The sequence below is a fragment of the Mastacembelus armatus genome, chromosome 20, assembly GCF_900324485.2.
Source record: "Mastacembelus armatus chromosome 20, fMasArm1.2, whole genome shotgun sequence".
NCBI lineage: Eukaryota > Metazoa > Chordata > Actinopteri > Synbranchiformes > Mastacembelidae > Mastacembelus > Mastacembelus armatus.
In genome coordinates, this window is record NC_046652.1 from 434,988 (window position 1) to 462,504 (window position 27,517).

At 42.8% G+C, this 27,517-nt stretch overlaps 2 long non-coding RNA genes across 2 annotated transcripts; one reads left to right on the forward strand and one right to left on the reverse strand.

The window, feature by feature from the left end:
• Positions 1-22,336: 22,336 nt before the first annotated feature.
• On the reverse strand, positions 22,337-24,099 carry LOC113121479 (uncharacterized). Its single transcript, XR_003294736.1, has 3 exons — positions 23,790-24,099; positions 23,432-23,519; positions 22,337-22,397 (listed from the first exon to the last, which is right to left on the reverse strand). It is a non-coding gene; the product is annotated as an uncharacterized LOC113121479 (long non-coding RNA).
• A 1,696-nt stretch (positions 24,100-25,795) lies between these two features.
• On the forward strand, positions 25,796-27,277 carry LOC113121478 (uncharacterized). Its single transcript, XR_003294735.2, has 4 exons — positions 25,796-26,677; positions 26,764-26,871; positions 26,958-27,008; positions 27,104-27,277. It is a non-coding gene; the product is annotated as an uncharacterized LOC113121478 (long non-coding RNA).
• The last annotated feature ends 240 nt before the right edge of the window (positions 27,278-27,517 follow it).

Sequence of the window (27,517 nt, forward strand, 5' to 3'; positions counted from 1 at the left end):
CCAATTCAATTTGGTCTGTGCACAGATTTTTGCCAATTTGATTTATCCTTTCCACCTTTCCTTAAGACTGTGGATGATACACCGTTCCAAACCCATGTTTCAACCCCATCATGGCCTCCACTCTCTGCAAATCCTAATTCTTAAAATGTGTCCCATTATCTGACCTAATTTTCTCTGGGAAGCCATGGTTGGGGATATAATAATTTATCAGGCATTTGATTACCGTGTTACTGTCTTCCCTCTTGGTGGGCCACGCTTCTGGCCACCCTGAATACACATCCACACACATCAGTACGTACCTGTACCCTCGAACGGTGGTTCCCGTATCTGTGAAATCAATAACAATCTCTCATCCAGGCCTGGTGATAAGTGGATACCTACCGATCTCTGGTTTCACTGTTGGTCTGGTGTTGTACTTGGTACAGATGTCACATTCCCTGACCAACTCTCTGGCCATATCTTTGGGATATGGATGCCACCATTGCTCTAAGTTCTTCAACATTTGGGCTGCCCTTTTTTTTTTTTTTTTTTTTTTTTTTCCTGGTACAGGACGCCATTGGCCACGGCATCTGTGACAGACACATCCAAAAAGAATGGAAGTGAATAGTCCGGAATGGCCAACTCAGCTACTGTAGCCAGTTCTTGTTTAAGGCGGATGAAGTTTTGCTCTGCCTCCGTTGTCCAAACAAGGTGGGCGGAGAGGTTCCTCAGACCTTGGTCTTTCACCATCCATCGTAGGGGGCTCGTGAGGTTGGTGTAATCCGGGACGTAGGAGCAGCTATACCCTGTAAGACCAAGGAAGGAGAGCATGTCCTTTACCAGCAGGGGCTTGGGGTGGTGCAGTATGGTGGATCTGTGGGCAGGGGACAATCCTGCCCCCTTTTGAGAGATCTAACGCCCCAGAAAGGAGACTTGACTTCTACAGGTTTGGAGTTTCTGTTTACTAACCTTGAAACCCCTCTCTGCCAGAAGCATCAAGACTATCTTAGTGGCCTGTATACAGGCAGTCGCAGATGGTGCCGCCAGTACATAAAAGTCTGTATAATGGGAGCGTATGAGACCTGCGATATTGAGGTGGGCTTCCAGTCTGAGTGAGCCAATGCCCTCTTAACGATACCTCCCAATTCTTTGGCCTCACGACTCGGGTGTAGTGCGAGAGACACATGGGGTGCAGAATCCTCCTCCATTTGATACCACGGTTGTTGTTCCGGAAGCAGCTTCACCGCTGCCGCCACACCTTCTGGTGCCACATAAATATTTTCCGTATTGATGCTCCAAGAATCTCCTACGACCTGATCGAACTCTCCCCTGTACCAATCGGTTTGGAGCCCGTCATAGAAGAGGGTGACACGGAGAGGGTCCGGGGGAGGGACGTAGGGGTCAAGGAGCGAGATCCAGGGGCGCCACCTTTGATATGCTGACCAGATGCCTCCCTGGTCTGGTGGTTCAGGGCAAAGTTTAGAATATCTGCTCCCTCTTCCTCTGAGGGTCTAAGTAGGAACTGTGCACATTCCCCGGTAGAATACCGGGTACAAGGCAAGCATGTGCCATCTGGTAGAGTCACACTCAGTCCTTCAAGGGAGCAGAGAATAGTCGCCCCCAGTTTGATCAGTAAGTCCCTGCCCAGGAGGTTGACAGGAGTGCCCGGAGAGTAGATGTAAGTGTGGCGGACGCACTGGTGGCCCAATTGTGTGAGGAGTGGCAGTGTCACCGGCAGAGTCTGTTTCTTCCCCAAGAAGCCCATAACTGTGGTAGTCTGGGTCGACAGCGTAGATTCTGAGGTGGTGTTCAAAGTGGAGCATGTTGCCCCAGTGTCGACCAAAAACGACAACTTCATGTAATTGACCATCACGGGCAGCAGCGGATCCGCCGTAGTTTTACTGCTGTCCGGGCCTCTCGATGGGGTGTATCATTCTTGGTAGGGATCATCCCAGGTCACGGGAGATCCCCAGTCCATCACTGGCATGTTGTAGGATGGAGGGCCACCTCGTCCACGATACGAACCGGCACCCTGTCCCCCCCCGGGCTCTTCCTCGGGCGAAGTAACCTCTGTGAGGACAGTCTTTTACCCAATGTTCTGTGTCCCCACATAGGAAGCATACATTTCGAGGTGGGCCCCCACGCCCCCCGCGTCCTCTCCATCCATTTCCCCCCTCGGAGCTCCCCTGTACCCCCTTCTGTTCACCGGTAAACGGCGATTCGGCTCCCAGGGCGGTATGGGAAACAGGTCCGGGGATTCTGGAGCATCCATTCCCCATTGCCACATCAATTTCTTTGGTTCCTCGTTGTTCTCCTTCTTTTTTCTGAATTAACCCTTTCCCGGGCCTCTGACAGCTGTATTTTTTAAAAGCTGAGTTTGGAGGCCCTTATTCTGCTCATCTTCCTTTTGCAGTTGTTGCTGAACACGAGTCAGATGGTGCACCAGATGTCTCTCCCACACTACAGAGTCAGCCCCCTGTAAATCAGAATTGTCACACATAGCAGTTTTTACCTTCTCCGGTACTCCCTCCAACACCGCCTGTCTATACCACTCCCTCTGGGGCCCTGGTTTGCCAGGATGACACCCAGTATGACATACCCATAGTTCCTTAGTCTGATCCAAGAAGATCCTTGGATTTTCTTTCGAATTCCATGCCAGTTTGTGCACGGCGGATGAAGTGGGTAATGGATATTTTTCTCTAATCACCCTGCTCAGGTCACCAGCCCATTGCGCAAACGGCTTCTCATCCTGCTGGCGCAAAGTCCCTGCTGCCCTCTCAAGGTCTCGTGCATCTATACTGGTCAGGCACCTCTGAATAACTGCCCTAAAGTCTCCCAATGCCAATCTCTGCCCTGCGATCAGCTTGTCCAATTTGCCAAGCCACAAACCTCCTCCCTCTGCCACTGGGGGAAGTTGATCCACCAACACCTGCACATCCTCGAGCCCATACGGCCGATACTTCACACTTCCTTCCGAAGCCAACAAGGGTGGTTGTAAAGAATGATGCTAATTTACCTCCCCGTCCTCCAGTCGGTCCTTTTCATCCTCGCTGCTTTCAATGGATTGGGTGGACTGATTGGGGGAAGGTGGGGGACCCTTGGGGGGTCCCCATGATCTGAGCTTTTGGCAATTAGTTCTCACTAGGACCTGGATCCTCTAGTTTACCAGTCACCTTTCCAGCTGAGCCGTTCATTTCTTCTTCCTCAGCCTCCTTCATCTCTGGACCTCATGTTCCTTCCGCCCAGAGGACTATCTGTCCTGTCTTTGGGTGTCTTTGTGGGGTGAACTTCAGCAAAACTTCCCGGTCTAATATCTGTGGGTCTGTCCACCTATCAGTACTTACCTTCGTCTCAGGAGGTGTTTGAATATGAACGTTCCTGGGGCCTCCCTCTCTATGTGCTTTGTCTGCAAAAGGAACAGGTTCTGCCGCGTGATCTGGGGAGCTTCGTCCACTTCCAGAGGGAGTTAACTTCAAAGTTTCCCAATCGATGTACTCTTTATAGCCTGATTTCTGTGTGTGGACCTGTGGACTAGGCTGAGGCAGATCAGGCACTTGCAATTCTCCTTTTTTGATCTCTATTACTGGATATAGAGTAGGAACCAAGGGTGCAGATGGACTACTTACGAAATAAGGTGGCGGCAATTTCTCATCAGTTCCCTCTTTGGCCTTCCATGTCTTATCCTTGTGTAGATGCTGGGTACTCTGCCACAGCAGGGCTATATTAATCCAGGTACTGGCCTCTGCCTCCTCTTCCTGTTTTCTCTGTCTGAACTTACCTTTACTAAGGATGGAAGCTTTTTCTCCTTCCATTCCTGCTTCCTTGACCCATTTCTCGTGTCCATGTGCCTTCTCCCATATCCATGGGATCAGGGCAGCTCGATCCTGTGGGTTTCTTCCTTTTTCCTTAATCAAATCCATTAACTTCTTCCTATATTGTTCTTCCATTTCTTCTTTTGTATTCTTCTGCCCCTGCTTCAGCCAACCTGCCGCCAGGGTTGATGCCACCTGAGTTTCCAGTTTCACCCATTTTTCAGGCGGGCCCCATTCCTCATCACTTACCTGTTGGTCCAGGTGTCTTTCCATTGTTATATTCAAGTCTGCCTTCCAAATTAATGCATGGTCTATCTTTATTTTGTATATTTTTGCTATTATTATTCTTTATTATTCTTCTTATATTTATTTATTATCATTTATTCTTGTATTATATATTTATTTTATTTGTATTTGTTTATTATTATTGTTATCATTATTATTATTATTATTTATTTATTTTATTCTATCTTATTTTATTTATTTATTTATTTATTTTATTTATTAATTTATCCCCTCCTCACCAGAGGGGGCTCTATCTATAGTTATTATTATTATCCCTAGTTGTTTCAGGAGAGGGAGCCAAATAAATTATAATACAATTCCCTCTTCCTCCAGTAGAGGGAACCAAATATAGGCGGAGCCTTACTTACCTTACCTTCTCTCACTTCCGCGTTTCTCTCTGTCTTCACAAACCCCGCGCCCCTACACGTCCTGTCTCTCTCTATCTCTGGCGCTTTCCACACACACACTTACTGTCCTCACCCCCCGCTCTTTGATTCACACTGACATAGATTCACTCAAACTTCCTCGACATCCACACAAATGCACAATATTTAAAACCTAAAATTCTACACAACATATCTAACACAGCGTCCTTTGTTTATGAGTCAATCCGACATGACTTATTATTTCGGGGTTCCCCAGTTCCCCGGGTCTTGCAACCCAGCTCTGCCAGTCCCCCGTCGGGAACTGGTGGGTCCACCACAACCGGGAATAAAAGCTTAAAGCCCACCGATCCAACACGGTTTTTCTATTATTACCGATCCAACACGGTTTTATTTCTTTTTTTCGTCAATCGATCCAACACGAAATGACGACCTACCACCCCAAACCGTCCAAATTTATAACTATCCCGATTCACACATTGACAATTGTAATTTTAGAATATGCCAATTATGCAGAATTCATGAAAAGGTTTCTGCTGACCTGTCTGTGGCGCCAAGTATATTGTCAATGCGTTCTTCAGGCAGTCAGTCCAATTTTCCTCATCCCCGTACGGGCCACCAAATTGTTGAGTTCGCATTTAACTCACCCAGGTCCGTTTGATGAGGAAGTACACAAAGACGTCTGGAGTGGTTCAGCTGATTATAGGTTTTATTTAAAACTATACAGAGCGCTCTGGAGATCAACCCTCATGGGACACACGGAGAGATCTGAGCTATAGGGGAAAACTATAGGATAGATATAGCTGATGGCCACCCCCCACATACCAGTACTTTTCCAGAAAAGGAATTCAGACTATTACCATATATGGAGTTGTCATTCCCTTTACCTTCCCTCATAGTAAAGACATAGTGAAGAGCGGTGACCCTGTCACGTGTCTAAAACATACAGGAGTACACTTTACACACTATGCTGCATACTAGTCACACAAAGTGTGTCTGCATTCCCACAATACTGACCCTGTAGTTACTTGGTATCGGATCGATACCAAATTCTGTGGTATCGCCCATCAGTAACGCTAACTCCCCTCACCGAACAGCTCTCTCTCACCCTCCCTCTCTTCCCTCCACACACACTTCTTCCCTCCTCCCTGACCCATCTCCCTCTAGCTCACCCTACCGACTCCCCAAAGAACACCCTGAACAAGACAACAACCTATAGTCATTACAGCACCTTCAGATCTCCCACCCTGCAACACCCCCCCCCCCCCCGCCACGTCTCCCGACGTTGTATGACATTTTGATCAAGTAAACAAATGTGACAGAACATTGTTAGCACATATTAGCACATGAGAACAATCATCAGAGGTCGCTCATTCAATTCTTTTGCAATTCAACACTATAACCTGCGTCATTACGCAACCTCCAAAATGAGACGTGACTTATGTCACTACATGTGTCTCTCTCACCTCTGTAAAAGTTCTTTGTTCATTGCACCCCTCAGTTCGGGGTCCCCCTATCGGCCTGGCGCACTTCCGTTGTGTTCTCTCTTTTGCAGCGTTTCTGTTTTGCAGCGTTTCTCTCTTGCAGCGTTTCTGTTTTGCAGCGTTTCTGTTTTGCAGCGTTTCTCTTTTGCAGCGTTTCTCTTTTGCAGCGTTTCTCTTTTGCAGCGTTTCTGTTTTGCAGCGTTTCTCTTTTGCAGTGTTTCTGTTTTGCAGCGTTTCTCTTTTGCAGCGTTTCTGTTTTGCAGCGTTTCTCTTTTGCAGCGTTTCTCTTTTGCAGCGCGTTTGCCCTTCTCGGCCACCGTATTAAAGTGAGAGGGAGCGTGCGATGTGTTATTATAGCCAGAACAGTGCCATCCAAACCCCTAATTTCCCAAGGTGCAGGAAGTAATTCTAGTGGAACGTGGTGCTTATTTACAATAACCGAACTGATGAAACTACCATCAGCACCCGAGTCTATTAAGGCATATGTGTTTATGTGACAATTTGCCCAACTCACCGACACCTCCACCATGGACTGCTCCGTCGTAGAGGGAGGAATATTAGCTTGGCCCACTCGGATTCCCTCTAACTCCGAGAGGCCTGATCTTTTGGTCGTGTTGGGCAAGAGCTGCGGAAATGACCAGGTTTACCACAGTAGAGGCAGAGACCTGCCGAGATACAGTGTCTTTTCTCCTGGGTGGAAAGCCGGGCCCTGCCTAGCTGCATGGCCTCCTCTGGAGCAAGAGCCATCTCAGCTGATGCCGATACCCCAGCTGGCTCCGCCCTATCCAGAAGCAGGTGGCGGCGAGAGGCTGTCAGTTGGTCATCGACGGCTATGGCGAGGGTGACGAGACTGTCCAAGGACGGAGAATCATGAAGTTTGATATTTTGTGTCATTTCTCGGGGGTGTGCACATATTTACCTGGTTCACCTGAGATTATTTACATGTGAACAGTGGACAGTGTACATGTTACATGTCCAGGGTTGCACCATTTAGAGTTAACAAAAACTGCGAGACCACCTCCTCTTTTCTTGCTGCTCTGTTTGCCTCTGTCCAATCGCACTAGTGAGAACCCAGGCAGTTCAAGTGAGCTGTCCGGTATATTTTTATTCAGCCAGGTCTCGGTGAGGCAAAGCAAGCTACACTCTCTGTACTCTCGCTGGCTGCTAACTAAAGCTATAAGTTCATCCACTTTGTTGCAGAGTGACCTCACATTCCCCATAATAATTTCTGGGAGAAATGGTTTAAATCTTCTACGTTTTTCTCGATGCTTCACTCCTGCTCTACAGCCCCTCCTGCGCCTCCTCAGGTCTTGGGGGATTTCAAGTTTTATACCAAGAAGCAGACTTGTTCCTTTGAGAGCTAACAGTTGCTCCCTTGTATAGATGCCGTTGCCACAGAAACGTATATTTTCTGATGCAGTTTCCATAATCTCCATATGTTTTTCCACAGGAATTCGAAAAACCCAACTCATCCACTTTCATCTGTTATCAGAGAGAAAGCATAGATCTTGATTTGACTTGGATTAACAGATGACAATTCAGCAAAAAATAAAAAACAAACAGGCTGCCACCTAACAGGCGCCATTCTAGAATTCATTTTAGAATTACGTTCACATCATCTGCAAACTGAATTATCTTCACCTGCCTTCCTCGCAGCGTTTTTTCCAATCATCTGTCCGTCCTTTTTAATTATAGCTGCCAGCGGCTCTGCTCCCAGCGTACTGATCTCTCCAGCTTAAAACTGTCTGTCATCACACCATTGCACTTCACACAACTAGTTGCGTTCCCATAAAGCAGATCTATCCATGCCCTGAATCTCCCTCCTAAACCACACTTCCTGAGCACTTCTCGCAAAAAGCCGTGCTCCACTCTGTCAAAAGCCTTCTGCAGGTCTATATTCATGAATATCCCACCCCCCACAGTCATTTTTTGAAAAATGCTTTTCACTGTAAGGATGCTATCCGTTATGCTCCTACCCAGGATACTGTAGGCCTGCGACTCACTCACTACTTCTCCTACCACACCCTTCAACCTCGTTGCTAGGACTTTGGCTAAAATCTCATAGTCTGAGTTCAATAAGCTTATTGGCCTATAGTTCTATAAACCCTGGCCCCCATTCTTATATATCAGAGTTATTACTCCCTGCGCAAATGATGTCGGAAGCCGCTGTGCTCATTCCATCTCCTGTGTAACTTTGCTAAATTAATGTTGGACTCCATAGTTTTCTCTGGACCCCTCCCCAATCTGACCAGCGATAACATGTTTAGCCGCATGTCGTCGTTCCGTCGCTGGCTGTCTAAGTGGTGTCCAGCAAACAATGTGGGTTTCATAGACAATTGGGCCACTTTCTGGGGAAAACCCGGTCTGGTAGAGACGGCATCCATCCCACTTTGAATGGTGCAGCTCTCATCTCTAGAAATTTGGAGTTTATTAGATTTTATTAGCCAACCTAAAGCCTGATAATCCAGAGTGGGGACCGGGATGCAGAGACTCAGTCTAAAATGCCTGTCTGCAGTCCCCCCCCCCAAGTCATAAAAATTACCATGTTCCTTGAAGCACAGGTCAAGGTATAGGAGTAGCTGCAATCTTCCACTCAAACTTATTAAACTTTAATTCTCAGAACAATTATAACTCATTTGAGAGCCTCACTCTTAGTCTCTCGCATCCAAACTGGAAAACACAAAAACCAGTTCTCTTTATCATTGTGTACCATCCACCTGTGCCTTACTCAGAGTTTTTATCTGAATTCCCAGACTTCCTGTCTGATTTAGTGCTTAGTTCAGATAAAGTCATTATAGTGGGAGATTTTAACATTCATGTAGATGTTGAAAATAACAGCCTCAGCACTGCATTTAATTCTATATTAGATTCAACTGGTTTCACTCAAAATGTTAATAAACCCACCCACTGTTTTAATCACACCCTTGATCTCATTCTGACCCATGGCATCGAAATTGAACATTTAATAGTTTTTCCCCCAAATCCTGTTTTGTCAGATCATTCTTTAATAACTTTTGAATTTAAGATGATGGATCATGCAGCGTTTGGAAGAAAATTCCACTACAGCAGATGTTTATCCGACAATGCTGTTAATAAATTTAAGAAAATGATTCCATCTTTATTTACATCTATGCCAAGTATAAACATAGTGGAAGGCAGCTGCTTCAATCCCACTCCCTACCAAGTTGATCATGTTGTTGACAGTGCTGTAACCTCACTGCGTGAAACGCTTGATACTGTGGCCCCTCTGAAAAAGAAGTTAGTGAATCAGAGGAGATTAGCTCCATGGTATAATTTACATATTCGTACCTTAAAGCAGGCATCACGAAGGCTGGAAAGGAAGTGGTGTTCCACAAATTTAGAGGAAATTTTTCTAGCCTGGAAAAACAGTCTATTAACATATAAAAAAGCTCTCTGTAAAGCCAGAACTGCATACTATTCATCACTAATAGAGGAAAATAAGAACAATCCCAGGTTTCTTTTCAGCACTGTAGCCAGGCTGACAAAAAGTCACAGCTCTGTTGAGCCCAGTGTTCCCTTAGCTCTCAGCAGTGATGAATTTATGAGTTTCTTTACAAATAAAATCACAACTATTAGAGATAAAATTCATCAGATGCTTCCTATATCTGCAATAAATGAATCTTCTACTACAGTAGCTCTTGAATCATCTGTAAGACCTCAGTTATGTTTAGACTGCTTCTCTCCCATAGATCTCTCTGAATTTACATCAGTAGTTGCTTCATCGAAATCATCAACGTGTCTCTTAGACTCCATCCCGACTAGACTGCTTAAAGACACCCTGCCATTAATTAACTCATCTTTATTAGACTAAATTTATCTCTAGTATCAGGCTATGTACCACAGTCCTTTAAGACTGCAGTAATCAAACCCTTACTCAAGCCTAGTCTTGATCCAGGAGTCTTGGCTAATTATAAACCAATATCCAACCTGCCATTTATTTCTAAAATCCTAGAAAAAACTGTTGCTAAGCAGCTATCAGACCACTTACACAGGAATGAACTATTTGAAGATTTTCAATCAGGATTTAGAGCACATCATAGTACAGAAACAGCACTGTTAAAAGTTACCAACGATCTTCTCTTAGCCTCAGATAATGGACTTGTTTCGATACTTGTCCTCCTAGACCTTAGTGCTGCATTTGACACTATCGACCACAAAATCTTATTACAGAGACTGGAGCATGTGACTGGTATCAGAAGAATGATTCTGTTCACCCTGTACATGCTTGCTTTAGGCTATGTCATTAGGAAGCACTTTATTAATTACCACAGCTATGCAGATGACACTCAGTTGTATCTATCTATTAAACCTGTTAACACAAACCAGTTAACCAGACTTCAAGCCTGTCTAACTGACATAAAGGCCTGGATGACCAGTAACTTCTTACTTTTAAACTCAGAGAAAACAGAAGTCATTGTATTTGGGCCAAAAAATCTCAGAAATAACTTTTCTAAAATTATAGCTACCTTAGATGGCATAGCCCTCACCTCCAGCACAACTGTGAAAAGCCTTGGAGTTATTTTTGACCAGGACATGTCCTTTAACTCACACATAAAACAAATCTCTAGAACTGCATTATTTCACCTGCGCAACGTTGGCAAAATTAGGAACATCCTGTCTCAAAATGATGCAGAAAAACTAGTCCATGCATTTGTTACCTCAAGGCTAGATTACTCATTACTATCTGGATCTCCCAATATCTCCATAAAAAGCCTCCAGTTAATCCAGAATGCCACAGCCAGAGACCTGACAGGAACTAGCAAGAGAGATCATATTTCTCCTATATTAGCTTCTCTTCATTGGCTCCCTGTAAAATACAGAATAGAATTTAAAATCCTTCTTCTCACATACAAATCTTTTCATGATCAAGCTCCTTCATACCTTAAAGATCTCATATTACCATATTATCCCAATAGACCACTTCGCTCTCAGATAGAAGGTCTACTTGTGGTTCCCAGAGTTTCCAAAAACAGAATGGGAGGCAGAGCCTTTAGCTATCAAGCTCCTCTCCTGTGGAACCAGCTCCCAGCCTGGGTTCAGGAGGCAGACACTCTCTGTACTTTTAAGGCTAGACTTAAAACCTTCCTCTTTGACAAAGCATATAGTTAGGGTTGGCTTCAGGCAACCCTGAACCATCCCTTAGTTATGCTGCTATAGGCCTAGACTCCCCGAGGACCATCGGTGCACTGAGCTCCCCTACCCTAACCCCCCCTTCCCTTCCCCTCCCCTCTCTTTTTCTCGTCCTACCTCACATGTATGTCACCATTGAATGTCACTAACCTTGTGCTCTCTCTCTCCCCTAGTTTGTGCTCTCTCCCTCTCTCTCTGTTCTCTCTCTGTGCCTTCTGAAGGTGTCCCTGGTCCTGGAGCTGTGTGTCGCTGATGTCGCTGGTCCCACCAACCTGCAGTGTCTATTTGTTGTTTATTGTTGCTGTTCTTTTCTCTCTGCTTTATCCACTCACCCCAACCGGTCGAGGCAGAAGGCCGCCCAAACTGAGCCCGGTTCTGCTGGAGGTTTTTTCTTCTGTTAAAGGGAGTTTTTCCTCTCCACTGTCGCCAAGTGCTTGATCATAAGGGAATTGTTGGGTTTTTAGTTTTAGTTTTTGTACAGTGCCTTGAGATGATTTGTATTGTGATTTGGCACTATACAAATAAAATTGAATTGAATTGAATTGAATTGAATCCTGAAACACGCTCAATAAAATAGGACTAATTTGCTGCTTGTATGCTTGATAAAAGTCATTTGACAACCCATCAACTCCGGGTCTTTTGTTCTTCTTCAAATTCCCAATTTCCCTCTCTATTTCCTGCAGCGAAATATCCCTGTCACAGTCCTCCTTCCCCTCCCGACTGACCGCCATACACAAGCTTGCCATTGCTTTTTCCAAATCACCCTAGCACACAGTCTGCTTCTTGAAGAGCCTCTTCGTACCTCTCCAGCTTGCTTTTCAAGTCCAAATAAACCTCACAGCTATAGCCAGGAACCCTTTCTAACAGCGACACCTCCTTTTGTAACAGTTCTTGCAGTCTCCCTCTTCTCCCTCCATACCCTCTGCTTACTGTAATTTATACAAATCTTCTTAAATCTTCTTAATTCTCACTTTTATCCCCTCCCACCACTCCATTACATTCTCCATATACAGTGGGTACGGAAAATATTCTGACCCCTAAATTTTTCACTCTTTGTGACATTGCAGCCATTTGCCAAAATCAAAAAAGTTCATTTTATTTCTCATTAATGTACACTCAGCACCCCATCTTGACAGAAAAAAAACAGAAATGTAGAAATTTTTGCAAATTTATTAAAAAAGAAAACCTGAAACTAATTTGTTTCTTTGATGGTAAGAAGGCTGAAGATAGGTACCTGAACAAACATGTGGAGTCTGTTCAAGATTAGTCCACCCCTTTCTTGTCAAAGTGTATATAAACCTGGTGTTGTAACACAGAGGCAGAGGATTTCTGCAAGGATTTCCTCTCCGGGCCCGTGATTAAACCTGAGATAATTCATCACACTTGTGGTTGTTTCTGAGAATTAGCAACTCTCAAACTTAAAGAAATTTCCACTACAATTTGGCGACAAGGATGGGATGGACATGCCACTGACCAGGGCTTGTTCTAGACCGAAGGAAACTACCGGTGGTAAAAGTTAAACAGGGAAAATTCCGCTCCGACAAACGGAGGACCTGGATCCCGGCTATGCCATCTAGAGTAGCTATAATTTTAGAAAAGTTATTTCTGAGATTTTTTGGCCCAAATACAATGACTTCTGTTTTCTCAGAGTTTAAAAGTAAAAAGTTACTGGTCATCCAGGCCTTTATGTCAGTTAGACATGCTTGAGGTCTGGTTAACTGGTTTGTGTTAACAGGTTTAATAGATAGATACAATTGAGTGTCATCTGCATAGCAGTGGTAATTAATAGAGTGCTTCCTAATGATATAGCCTAAAGCAAGCATGTACAGGGTGAACAGAATCGGCCCTAGCACAGAGCCTTGTGGAACTCCATAACTAACTTTTGTTCGTGTGGAAGGTTCATCATGGACATGAACAAACAGGAATCTGTCTGATAAATAGGATTGGAACCATTTTAATGCTGTTCCTCTGATACCAGTCACATGCTCCAGTCTCTGTAATAAGATGAGGAGGACAAGTATAGAAACAAGTCCATTATCTGAGGCTAAGAGAAGATCGTTGGTAACTTTTAGCAGTGCTGTTTCTGTACTATGATGTGCTCTTAAATCCTGATTGAAAATCTTCAAATAGTTCATTCCTGTGTAAGTGGTCTGATGGCAGCAGAGAGGATGGTATCAGCATCAACAACTTCAAGAGGAGTGTTGAAAAATCAGACCTTGTGACTTCACCCAAGTTCATTAATGGAGGGATAAAAGAGGACGGAATGGAAGTTAGGAATCGGCACACCGGTTTATTATAAAAGTACAGAGACGTCTCCGGAGATCTACTCACACACGCAGGCAGAGAGATCTGAACTATAGGTGTAAACTATACATTATTATAGCAGTTGACCACCGCCCTACCAGTAGTTTTCCACCAAAAGGAATTTATTGTATTACCCTATATGGAGTTGTTATTGCCAACTGTCTTCTATGTGTTCTGGGTGGGCGTCGCTTGAGCAAACCAAGGCCAGTTACTTCCTTTATCTTATGTGAAGTCCCCATGGGTGCATCTGCATTCCACAGGAGCAATGTGGATGCTGGAAAGAGAGAACATGACTGTTTCAGAAATGTGTTTGAAGCAGAGAAGTGTCCTGCACCGTTTATTTATGGCTCCCAGTTTAGCAACAGCTTTTTCTAGGATTTTAGAAATAAATGGCAGGTTGGCTATTGGTCTATAATTAGCCAAGACTCCTGGATCAAGACTAGGCTTTTTGAGTAAGGGTTTGATTACTGCAGTCTTAAAGGCCTGTGCTATGTAGCCTGATACTAGAGATAAATTTACTAAGTCTAATAAAGATGAGTTCATTAATGGCAGGGTGTCTTTAAGCAGTCTAGTCGGGATGGGGTCTAAGAGACACGTTGATGATTTCGATGAAGCAACTACTGATGTAAATTCAGAGAGATCTATGGGAGAGAAGCAGACTAAACATAACTGAGGTCTTACAGATGATTCAAGAGCTACTGTAGTAGAAGATTCATTTATTGCAGATATAGGAAGCATCTGCTGAATTTTATCTCTAATAGCTGTGATTTTATTTGTAAAGAAACTCATAAATTCATTACTGCTGAGAGCTAAGGGAACACTTGGCTCAACAGAGCTGTGACAGCAGCTGTGTGTGACTTTTCAGCCTGGCTACAGTGCTGAAAAGAAACCTGGGATTGTTCTTATTTTCCTCTATTAGTGATGAATAGTATGCAGTTCTGGCTTTACAGAGAGCTTTTTTATATGTTAATAGACTGTTTTTCCAGGCTAGAAAAACAATCTCGATGTGGTTTGAGGGGGGTGGCGGCTCTAAGGAAACTGCAGAGAGGCATTTTAGACTGAGTCTCTGCGTCCCGGTCCCCACTCTGGATTGTCAGGCTTTAGGTTGGCTAATAAACTTGGCCAAATTTCTAGAGATGAGAGCTGAACCATTCAAAGTGGGATGGATGATGTCTCTCGCTAAGTGTACAGCTTGTATAACAGTGTAAGTTTGCTGTCCTCTCAAAATAACTCAACACACAGCCATAAATGTCTAAACCGCTAGCAACAAAAGTCAGTACACCCCTAAGTGAAAATGTCCAAATTGGGCCCAATTAGCCATTTCCCCTCCCTGGTGTCATGTCACTCAGTCTTACAAGGTCTCAGGTGTGAATGGGGAGCAAGTGTGTTAAATTTGGTGTTATTGCTCTTAGTCTCTCATACTGGTCACTGGAAGTTCAACATGGCACCTCATGGCAGAGAACTCTCAGAGGATCTGAAAAAAAGAATGGCTAATGGCTCAACTGCTGGCAACAAAAGTGAGTGGCAAGGAGCAAGAGTATGGATAAAATCCAGAACAGCCTTGGAGGGTCTGGTGTGCTCTGGCTTTGAGTGGAACATGGTTATTGATACCTGAGACTGAGAGAGACGCCCGCTCATTGTCCTCTAAAGAACTTTCAGTGTCTTCTGCCCCCCCTAAAACTATGATCTTAAATTATAGTTCCACCCTTTGTGGCCAGACATGAGACTGGACCTAATAGGAGGATTCTTCATATATTTTTCTGACAACCAGTAGATTTGACATTGAGGTATTTGCTCTTTGGTGTTATGCTCTGACACACATTTGGATCGAGCTCTAAAACCTGAACTTCAGCCACACTCTCACAGTGTTGAACTGTATGTTGGATTCAGGCCTTGGCTGGTAAAAATAATCTGAGGACAATTGTTACGTGTAAAAATCCCACCAATGCTAAACAAACCAACCAAACCCTTAGAGTGTCTTATAAAATTGGCTGAGTGAAGGTTAAGAAGTCTGACATGCAGATCCCATTCAATCTTTCTATTTTCTTTATCATAGAAACATGGTTGGACCTACAGGTTTTAACATCTGGTATTAGATTAAATGACAATACCTTTTGTTGAAGTGAAACTGTTTACCCTTCAGCAAACCAAAATAAATGAATGCTAATGTCAGCTAAAGGTACATTTTTGAAGCTGTCAGTGTAATTAAGCTTCACTCCCTATATGACAGAAACACCAAGGAAAACATTTTTCTGTCATGGATAAGACTTTTAATTCCATAAAGGTCCAATTAAAGTGGTAAACATCACTTCAGAAAGTGGAGATTCTCAGTCATCCAGGTCATGGTCTTCCCAGAAGTGCTATTTGTTGGCACCTGGACTACTCTGAGGCGTCATGTTTCCAGGTCTCTAATGAGACCCAGACTTGAGGCCCATCACTTCAGGGTACCCATACGTAACATACATCACTTCCTTTTCTGGCAAAAGCTACTTTCATGGTTAATTTCAGTGGTACTCCTTTACCAGAGAGGGTAACTATGTCTTATGGCTCTTATCACTTTAAGTCTGTGAAATTTACACAGTCTGTATGAGGAAGGGTGTTCAGAGACAGAGCAGGCAGGTGGCTGTAGCCAGCCTGGGAAGCCTGCCATGGGGCTGGTAGTCTGTATGAGGGAGGGTGATGAGAGACAGAGCGGGCAGGAGGCTGTAGCCAGCCTGGGAAGCCTGCCATGGGATTGTTTTTGGTTTTTTACAAATGACGTACTTTACATATGGGGACCCAGAAGTAGTGCACCTTATTACTGGGAATTGTAGCATGGAAGACAGACGGACAGACAGGCAGGCTGACAGACAGAGACACAGGCAGACTGACAGACCGACAGACAAATCAAAAGAGAGAGACTGACAACAAAGACAGATGAACAGACAAATGAACATACAGAGAGACAAAGAAAGACAGACAAAGACAGAGACACAGACAGGGAGATGGACAGACAAAGAGATGGACAGTTAGAAGGACACGGACGTACGGACAGACGGACAGACAAAAACAATTATAAACAGAAGAATAGACAAGCAACAGACATGAACAGACAGGACAGACTGGTGGACAGACAAATAGACTAACTCTATTTTCAGAGGTGAGGACATCACTTCCAATGATGTCAAAACTTCAAAAGTCAACATGTCACTACTTTTAGTGTCTGATTGTTATTTCTTTTGAAGAGAGGGTAACTGTCTGGCACAGTGGAAAGTGGTTAGCACTGTCGCCTCACATCAAGAAGGTTCTGGGTTCAAACCTGGAACTTCCTGTGGAATCTGTATGTTGTCCCCATGTCTACATGGGTTTTTTTCCTCCCACATTTCAAACACATGCAGGTTAGGTTGGTTGGTGATTCTAAATTGCCCGTAGGTATGAATGTGAGTGTTTGTCTCTGTGTGTCAACCTTGTGACAGACCTATGATCTGTCCAGGGGGGACCCGCCTCTCACCCAGTGCATGCTGGGATTGGCTCCAGCCCTCCCACGATCCTCTACAGCATAGGTCACTAACAGGCAGACCGCGGTCCGGGTGCGGACCCAGAAGCCGCCCCATACGGACCCGGACCTACAGCCAAAACAGAAGATTGTGATTTAAAACGTAACGGGGCGCTTCTATTTCCACCGGCGCAGCTTTTTTAGACTTTACAGTAGTGGAAACGCACAGACCAATTGCATGCGAGTTGAGCCATCCCACGTGATACCACTCAGCCAATCAAGTCTGTGCATCCCAGGCGGTAAACATTACGACTCTACAGTGCAGACAGCGCTAGAGGCAAGTTACACATGAAAACAGTGTTGCCAACTTAGCGACTTTGTCGCTATATTTAGCGAGTATTCAGACTCCTCTAGCGACACATTTTTTTTAAAAAAGCGACCAGCGACAAATCTGACGACTTTTTCTGGTGTTACTGGAGACTTTTGGAGACTCTGATGTGTCTGTACTGCACCGTTCTTACACTTCTCAATTTGCCGCAGTAAGACGGCAAATCAGCTGCAGCCGCAGGCCCCTCCTCCGTCCCAAAGCCTTCACAGGCGGCCCAGTCCTCTCGCAGCAGTCCCTCCCTCCCAGCTGCAGTCACAGCTGGAAATGTTCACGCCTCCGCGTCCCGACTGCAAATGAATCGCGCGTGCGATCATGTATGTGCGTGATCTGTACTGATGCATGGGATAATAAAAAAAATAAAATAAAAAGTAAAATATTCTTTGTCTAAAATAAATCACTGCATTTGACTCAAACAGCCTCAGTCATTTACAGCAAGGCAAATGTATTTATTTCTGAGAACTTATAAACTGCAGGCCGTCATGCTACATTATATGGCACAGTACAAATATTTTGAGTGTCCCTTATTTCTTATAAAGAATCACAATTGTCTCTTACTTTCCATTTCTGAAGTTGGCAAAAGCGTCCATCACAATTACAGCATGTGCCATGGACATTATGCAAATTATGCGATGACGTCATTCAGAGACTTCTAGCGACTTTTAGGACAGCCAATAGCTACTTTCCTTACTGACGAGTTGGCAACACTGCATGAAAAGACAGTACAAAGAAAAAGAAAGAGCGATACATGTAGAAAACAAAGGGAGAGAAACTAAAGTGAGACGGAGAAAGATAGAGAACATTTTACATATCTACAGCCATACATATATGTTCAGTTGTATGTTACATGACAATAAATATTGTCAGAAAGTTTTTGAATTGTACTAAATTTATTTGATTTGACAGGTATTGATTACATGCAGATGTTGATAAAACTACTAGGCTACTTAAATACATATCACACTAACTAGTTAGACATTATGATCATCCGGACCTTTGCTTCAAGAAATTTTCTCTAACTGGACCTCTTTAAATTTTAGTTGAATACCCCTGCTCTACAGGAATAGCAGTGTAGGTGATGGATGGATGATAACTCGTGTTCTGTAAACAAATCTGCTAAAAGTGAAATGAAATCCAAGTGAGCCACACCAGGGTGAGAATAAAACCAAACACTTGGGGGGGGGGCTCGTTATGTCCAGGGATGGCAGAATGGGAGGAGGTGGGTGCTTTTTAAAACCTACTTAGACTGGAGGAATCTAGGCCTATTTGTTTTATAACAGACAGACCTTTGCTACTAATGTGGGGATAAACATTTACACTACCAGTCAAAAAACTTCGTTACAAACATGTACGTAGTTTAGTGTAATGTCTCATTGTGCTGTAAAAGAGACCATAACACAAATAAACATTTTAGAAATAATAGAAAATCACAGAATCTAAGTAAATGCAATCAACATTTTTGACTCTTTCATAAGCTAAACATAGATCTTATGCTGTAGGGAAAGACAATGCTGTTGCAGAGGTTCCCACAAATGACCTGCACTTGTAGCTTTCTTTGCATTCACCATCATTTTCTAACACAGCCTGGAAGGGTCATTATCCTGACCGCCTTTGTTAATTGCCGTTTCCTCACTATAATAGCAGTATACACTACTGCTTCCTGTTGCGCTGTATTGTCCAGGTTAGCCTTCACAGGGTGTAGTAACAGTAACAGCAACAAATGTTGGGACACCACTTTGCTTTGTGGCATTTAAGTTAAATGTCAATATAAAAATCAACAAATTGTGGTGGAAAAATTGCAATGAACCCAAACTTTTGACTGGTAGTGGATATTGTTGCACTTTACGACAGTTCAGTCTGGCACAAGCAGCTGTAGGCACTTTTTAGCTTTGTTATTTGGAAAACAGACTAAATGTCTGTTAAAAGCTACATGTAAATAAATTATGATCCTCAAACAAAGAAAAAATGAGGAAACATTTCTGAGACCCTCTGTACCCAGGAGGCCCCTCCTGAAGTTTTAGTGTCTGAACAAAACCACAAAGTTTTAGTGTACTAGTTTTAGTTTCTAAACCTTGACTTAGCTCTAGTTCCTAAACCTAATAACATATGTAATACAAGAATACTATACTCTGCAGCTACAACATTACACAGTCCATAATATAATATCACCTCTGGGGTCAAACATTTCTAGTATTAATGAAATAACGCCTGAACATTTCACTGTTTGTGTGGCTTTCTTGGATGTTACTTCATGGCAGATTCACAGAGAAGATAAATCAGATCTTGACTTGACAAAACAGTAACTATCTGGTGTCATAATGAAATAAATTTTAAAACATTCTTTGATTTACTTTTCTGTCAGCTAGCTGTGCCTCAGACCCTTGGGAAAGTCCATCCTGAGCCTGAACACACCTGGTCTCCTCTACTGAGAAAAGCCTCCTCGAATCCTTCCCTCTCGCTCATCTGTCCTCTGACTGACACCAGCTTCACCTGAAATCCTCACAACTCCAGCTAAAACTGGATGACTCCAAAATATTTTTATCAGGTGTGTTTGTTGATACAAAAACTATTTTAAATAAATTTTTCATTAATTCACTTGATAATCTTAAGTAATTCTGGTGTCCAGATGGAAAAGCCTTTAAAACATTTTTTGATTTTCTTTTTTCAGCTAACCTGGTCTCTAACACTTCAGACCTGTAACGGTACTACGCCAACTATATGAACCTGAACACGCCTGGTCTTCTCTTCTGAAAAAAGCCTCCTTGAATCCCTACCTGGAGCTGCTCTATCTATATTATTAATTCTTTTTTTTTTTTTTATTGATAATAAAAATTAACTAAAGATAAATTCTTGGTTTATTGAATTCGTTCATATTTAATAATGTAGACTTATTTTTTATGTAAGATAAACTATTAATATTGTCTCTAAAATTTTAATTAGCTAAAGACTTTAAAAAACAAACTGCATATAAAAAAAATCCAGTTCATGCCATCATATTCAAACAGGTGACAAATTAAAGGAAAAAGACTATTTAGAACCTCAGAGCTCACTTTGCTTAACAGTAATGATTATGATGACAGTGTTACCCAACACACAAACACAAACATTATTCACACTTGTCATTTCACATTTTCTCTAATGTATGTCTCTAATGCTCTTTACCACTGGTAAACACAGGAAGGGAAAACATTATTTGAACAGTGAGCAGACTATAAATGCCAGTTGTATCCAGCTTCAATAGAGCAGAGTTTTTCATGACTTGGTTCCATATTTGTTTTCAGGATGTACATGTATATTCACATTGGTGATTAGTGTGACACACAATCCCAACAATGGTTTCACAACTATCTACAGGTGCTGTAACACACTAGGAAACACAGCAAAGCTCCAACATCAATAAACTGCTCAGAAATGTCAGATTACTGTAGATTCCACTTCAATGAATGTGATCAATTGGCATTATCACCATGTGGTCTTCACTAATTGTAAACTTTCTCACCTGGTCTTTGCTGTCTCTGTCAATCCTGCTCTCTTTCCTTCTCTCCCTCTCTATCCCCCTCTCTACCTCTTGGTGCTGTCAACCAAAAGGCAAATATTCCAACTAAACAGTGACTTTACTATTGATTCATTAATCATTCAACAAACTGATTATTGGGTTGACCTGGGCAGAAAACATCATGTTAACCTTTAATTGGTGCCAGAGGTTTGGACTGTAGCTGCCTCATGTTAATGCAGTAAAAGGAGCATCCAGCAGAATTAATTATTACATTAAGTCTATTAGAAATACCTTAGTTATATAAAGTCTATGCTTGTTTAACTGTATAACTAATGAATATCTGTAGTGTAACCATGGAAACTGTGAAATAGGGCTGGTTTGCTAATTAGCCATATTAAAGTTTGTCTCTGGTTAATGTAAACAATTGATTTTATTTCATTTGTCAATGAAGGAGAATGTGTATAATCGCATAATATTCTACAATTATTGGTATTTTAGCTGCACTTTCCCTAAAATAATGAAGACCATCAGTTAGCTAACGTACAGGCTGCTAGCAGGCTAGTTACCTCAGAGAGCTAACATTAGCCGAAAAGCTAGCAAGCGTTTTTTGACAACATTCCCACCATGAAACTAAAACCAGACACTTTGAGTCACAGTGATAACGACCAGTTTGACCCAAGGACCTTTGTCAGAGTTTGTGCTTAGCTAAACTGGTCTAGGAACTAACTCTGCTCAGAGTTGACACAGGTCTGTATTGTCTCATCTAACTTCTGTGAAAAACACCGACTGGTCAGGTAACATTCATATTACTGCAACAGCAGTCACAGAGGAGGAAAACAACTGAGTTTGACATTTATAACATTTAATATTAATTTGTGATCACTGATAACTTGATGGGCAGCATGGTGGGGAGTGGTTAGCACTGTTGCCTCACAGCAAGAAAGTCGTGGGTTCGCAACCCGGCCTTTCTGTGTGGAGTTTGCATGTTCTCCCTGTGCTTGTGTGGGTTTACACCGGTTTCCTTCCACAGACCAAAAACATGCATGTTAGGTTGATTGGTGAATCTAAATTGCCCGTAGGAGTGAGTGCGAGTGTGTGAGGTTGAATGTCTTTGTGTGTCTATATGTGGCCCTGCGATGGACTGATGACCTGTCCAGGGTGTACCCCTTCCACCCGAGAGAGAGCTGGGATAGGCTCCAGCAGATCCCCGTGACCCTGATTCAAGAAAAAGTGGGTATAGAAAATGGATGGATGGATGATAACTTGTTCCTTTGTGATGTAGAGCTCAGTGTAGATCCTGTTGAGGAGGGTTCCACTTCCTGTTGGATCAGGTCCTTCAGTCACACGTTCACATCTTGTCCTCAGACTGGTCTTATGTTGATCTAAAACCTCCTGCAGACCAGAGTCCACTGGAAGACAAGAAACACTGAGACTAGAGAAAGAATCTGAGGACAGAAAAGGTTTTTGTGACGTTTCTAATCATCTTAAATGTCGATGCTGTGTGAAAGAACAATCACAGGATGAAACAAGACGTCCTGTTTTCAGAGACCAGGACATCAGCAGACAGATGGACAGTCTTACTTCGGACAGTGCTGTTCTGACAGGACCGGAGCTCCTCCACATAAATTCCACTGATCTTCTCTCTGTGAAGACATTTGTGTAAAAGTCAAAGGTCACAGAGATTTATCAGAGGAGAGTTTTTTTACACAGATATTTGAAATGTGGAGCCAAAATGTGTAGAAAAGGCCCCATAGTTCATATTATAGTGTCACCTTTTCCCATGTAAGGGACACAGAGGCTAATGTGATCTTAAGATCACGTTTGGTGCTGATGGAGCGGTGCATGTCTGCAGTTGTGGTAGAGATATGCGATTTGTGCGTAAATGACCTGTAAGTATTATTGTCTCTACTATTATTATTAGAAAGCGGTTGTGGAAATCTGTAAAGTCTTTAATTAATGGTTCACACGGCGTAGTCCATGTTTCGCCATGCAAGTTACTTTCGGTTTCATGCAGGCTGATTAGTTGATTTGGTACGGACTGATTTAAGTTTCCTTTCCATTATGCACGGTTCATAACATGCTTAAATCTTCCCTGCCTGGTGCCTGGTGTTTTTGTGGATATTTTCATAATTGACGATGTTACTACGAGTTAATCGTTACATACAAGCTGGAGTTTGTTTTCCATCGGAAGTGGCATATCCGGTTAGCTCTTCAAAATAAGAGCATTTCGTTTTATTTGTATAAGTTACAGGAAGTGATCATGGTGTTTGTATGGTAACTTAACTTCGAACCAGTTTACATGCAACCATACCATTTGTGTCCTTTTATTCATCCATTAACATGTTATTTTGTATTCACCACTTATGTATACTGGTTGTGTATTCACCACTTATGTATACTGGTTGTTACTTTATAATATACATATTTCTATGTATGTCTCATTAGTATTCACTGTATTTGTATTTCCTTTATTCTCAGGAAAACCACAAGTATACCCATCCAGACAGACTATGTCACTCACATTGGATTATTAAAGCGCCTTAACTGCAACTTCGCGACTCTTATCTATCCTTGGGGATATCCGGGCTTTAAGTGGTGTTCTGGCCGACACACCGAGGTGACGATAGTGCCGAAGACAGAACCATTGTGATGGATCAGACAATCTGGGTTTTCTTACCTACACCATGCGTACAAATGCACATGGACTTTGTTGCTCCACAGGCAAAAGCCTTTGCAATCGGAGAACATTGCAGCAAACAGCACAGCTAAAAGTAAAGAAAAAAGAAAGAGATTGAAATCAAACACATTTTAATTTGTGAGGGTGTGACTATGTGTGTTTTCAAAAGTACAGTCACCACAAAGTCAGATTTCTCCTTTGACTGGGAAATCATTTTGAAGCACATAGAATCATACAAACACAAATCTTTGCATACAGATCTGTGACTGTCAATCAAACTTTGGCATTTTATACTTTGCTGCACTGAACCTGGGAATCTCAAAATGATGTCATAGGTGAAAGTTCACATTTCATTTACCTGTCCCTTCACTGGAATTGAAAGAGTAGAGACTCCATGTTCAAACACCACAGGACCTCAGCTTTTAATGTGTCCTCTCTGGGAACGCCTGTGATTATTGACTGTTTGGAGGATGTAGCGATGGTGGAGCTGTTGCAGGTGGACATGGTGTAGGAGCTGATGTCACCAATCTTTCCACAAAGTTGACTAAAGTGGCTGCTATAAGAAATAGACATATTGGAAGAAATAACACTGACTTATTGTAAGAACAAGTGTTATATGACACTGTTAGGTAAATTCTTTTAACAAATAGCCTCAGAGGACTAACTTCAGTAAGATCATATAGAAGTTTTACTTGCAAGGAGTAACAGTCACACAGCACCTTGTTACAGCATGAGGGTCACTGGCTGCTGGCAGGCCAACACATCAGTTTTCATGGAAATACAAAAGTGAGGTGGTTTCACACAGAAAGACATCTGGGCCCTTATCAAATAGTCAAGGTTAGAGCAAACTGTGCTCACTGAGAGCAACAATTATATTTCCAAAATGCACAATAGGGCCCTATTCAGAAGCATTTCAGTTATACTAAAATCAGAATCAGAATGGGCTTTATTGCCAAGTGAGTGTGGACACACACACACAAGGAATTTGTTTAGGTACGGGGCGGTACTCCAGTGCAAACAGACAAATACAAATGCCACAAAGGGTCAAACAGTAAACAAATGCTACAGAAATGCTACAAAAAAACTAAAAGAAAAATGCACAGATAACCTGAAAAACAGGATAAAAGGGGAACTAATTGGTGTGCAAAGAGCAAAAAGGTGCCAGTGTCATAGCGCAGGTGGTGGAAGGGAATAGTGGAGAGCTACAAGTTTAAGAGTTGGATGGCCTGAGGGAAGAAGCTTCTTTTGTGCCAGGCTGTCTTGATGTTTGGAGCTCTGAAACACTGGCCAGAGGGTAAGAGCTGGAAGAGGTGGTGGCTCGGGTGGGTGGCATCCAGAGTGATTTTCTGAGCTCTTTTTCTCACTCTGGAGGTGAACATGTATTGGAGGGTGGGTAGGGGAACACCGATGACCTTCTCAGCGGACCGAACTGTCCTCTGGAGTCTTCAGATGTCTGATTTAGAGGCGGAGCTAAACCAGACAGTGATGGAGGAGCACAAGATAGACTCGATGACCGCTGAGTAGAACTGGGTCAGCAGCGTCTGTGGAAGGTTGAACTTCTTCAGCTGGCGCAGGAAGTACAACCTCTGCTGGGCCTTTTCACGTTGGAGTCGATGTGCAGGCTCCACTTAAGGTCCTGAGAGATGGTAGTGCCCAGGAACCTGTATGACTCCACTGATGCTACAGTGCTGTTCATGATGGTGAGAGGGGGGGGTGGGTGGAGGCATATCTCCCGAAGTCCACAACCATCTCCACTGTTTTGAGCGTGTTTAGCTCCAGGTTGTTGGATATTCAAGATGGCGCCACGGACGGCTGCCTCGGTCTGGAGCTCTCCAGTTGTTTTGTTAGTTTGTCCTGCACTTTGTTTCTGCAACTTATCAAGTTTCACTCGGGCTGAACTGCTAAGCATTCGGCAGCACTCCCAGGGTATTTTTCCTCCAAGTTTTGTACATTCGGACGTTTTGTGGAGCGTTTCAGTTGGCAGAGCGGCTGCGCTTTTCAGAAAGAGCAAACGCGGGAAGCGCGCTGGTGAAACTTCGTCAGCGCGGCCTCAGGACAGCGCTGCCCAGCATACATCTGGCGAACCTCCGCTCGCTACCCAACAAGATGGACGAAATACACCTGCTTACCCGGATAAACAAGGACTTTTCGAACTCAGCTGCTCTGTGTTTCACGGAGACCTGGCTTAATGGAGCCATACTGGACAGCGCGCTCCATCTGCCCGGATTCCAGCTGATCAGAGCGAACCGCAACTCAGACGCAACGGGGAAATCACGCGGTGGTGGGACATGCTTTTACATCAATGAGAGGTGGTGTACAGATGTAACAGTGTTGACGAAGATCTGCTGTCCTGACCTGAAAGCGCTTTTCATTAACTGTAAACCCTTCTACTCACCGCAGGAGTTTTCCTCGTGCGTTCTGGTCAGTGTTTACATTCCCCCGCAAGCGCGCGTGTGCGACGCGCTGCATCAGCTGGCTGAGAACACAAACACGGAACAGCAGAACCCGGACTCTGTTTTTAATCAATATAAAGCAAGGGATCAGATCACAGGAGGATAAACATTTTAATTTCTCTAACAGACACCTAAATATAACACAGCGTAGGCACAAGGACTTAAATACCACCTTTAAAAACAGTCCATCCACACCCATTTAACAGCTGATACAACTATTTCCTGTGGTGGTCAATAGTCAGGTATATCTAGGTATTTATGGTCCGTGCATGAAGTGCAATTAATTATTCATATGTAAAATAGACAGTGGGTAATGCATTTTTTACGCTGTTGTTTCTTGTAGTAACTTGGTATCACGCAAACGGTTGTCACGTGTTCTTAATATCCAAATCCTACCTTAGACAATGAAATAAGGATAAAGGAAGTCAGGGGGCGGGGCCAGTCACTAGGACTTTCACAGTAGAAGCACTGATAATTTATTGACAACAGTTTCGCTGTTAAACCAGACCATTTACTTAAAGTCTGCTTTCTACAACCAAACCTCTAGGTTTGCTGTATATCATACAGAACCAACTTAAAATTATACTACTTATTATCAAATAAGGAAATAAAGACAGCAAGTCATTTATAAAATTACACGACTATTAACCTTAAAAAAAGGAATTTATGGCAAAAGTGTTTGTATCTTCAAATTACTAACAGTTTTTTTTTAGATGACTTCTCCGACAAAACTACCTCACATTGAGGGACCTGAGACTCACACTGTGGGGTTAAGAGAAAAGTTCCAATTATTGTAAGTATGATAATATGATCCTACTATTGTATACTGTATTGTCTTATTTAAAATATATATAACGAAGTATTATTATTGTTTAACAGTACAAGTGTTATGACCCAGAGTCCAACACAACCCAGAATGCAGCAGAATACATTAATTGGAACTTACTGTGGAGACCATGGGTGCCTGTGCAGCTTTCAAGTTTGATGGTAATGTGTTTTATTAAAATAGAACATTTGAATGCAAAAATAACTAAGACATAAACCAACACTAATACTTTGGCATTTGTCAACAGAACAACGCCACGTGGAATGCCAAATGGACTGTACAGCTTTCCAGTTTCATGGTAATTTATTGTACTAAAATAGAACATTGAAATGGAAAAATAACTAAGACATAAAGCAGCACTAAATAATACTTTGTCATTTTCTTGCTCCACAGATCACAGCCACGTGGAGTGTCAGAGTCTCTTGAAACACCTTTGGAAGAACCATAAACCAAACTTACACATATTTTCAGTTTTTTGGTTGTTGTGTGAACCTTGAAGCAAACATACATATTTTCAGTTTTTTGGTTGTTGTGTGTAATATAAGAATTATGTCATATTTGGACATACTGCACATTGAAAACATCTTTTAATAAATAGTGTTTTTTGTTAAATGCTTTCTTGTGTTTATTGTTATTTAAATGGGATCAGTTTGGAATTTCAAAAGGAGTTCAGTTTCTCCGACTGTTCTTATCATGATGTAAGACAGGCTCATAAAAACTCTATACTGTAACTGACTGTAGATGAGAATTAAGTTTTTGCATTAACACATGAAAAAAAAAAGTAAACACTTCACTCTTTATGTTTTT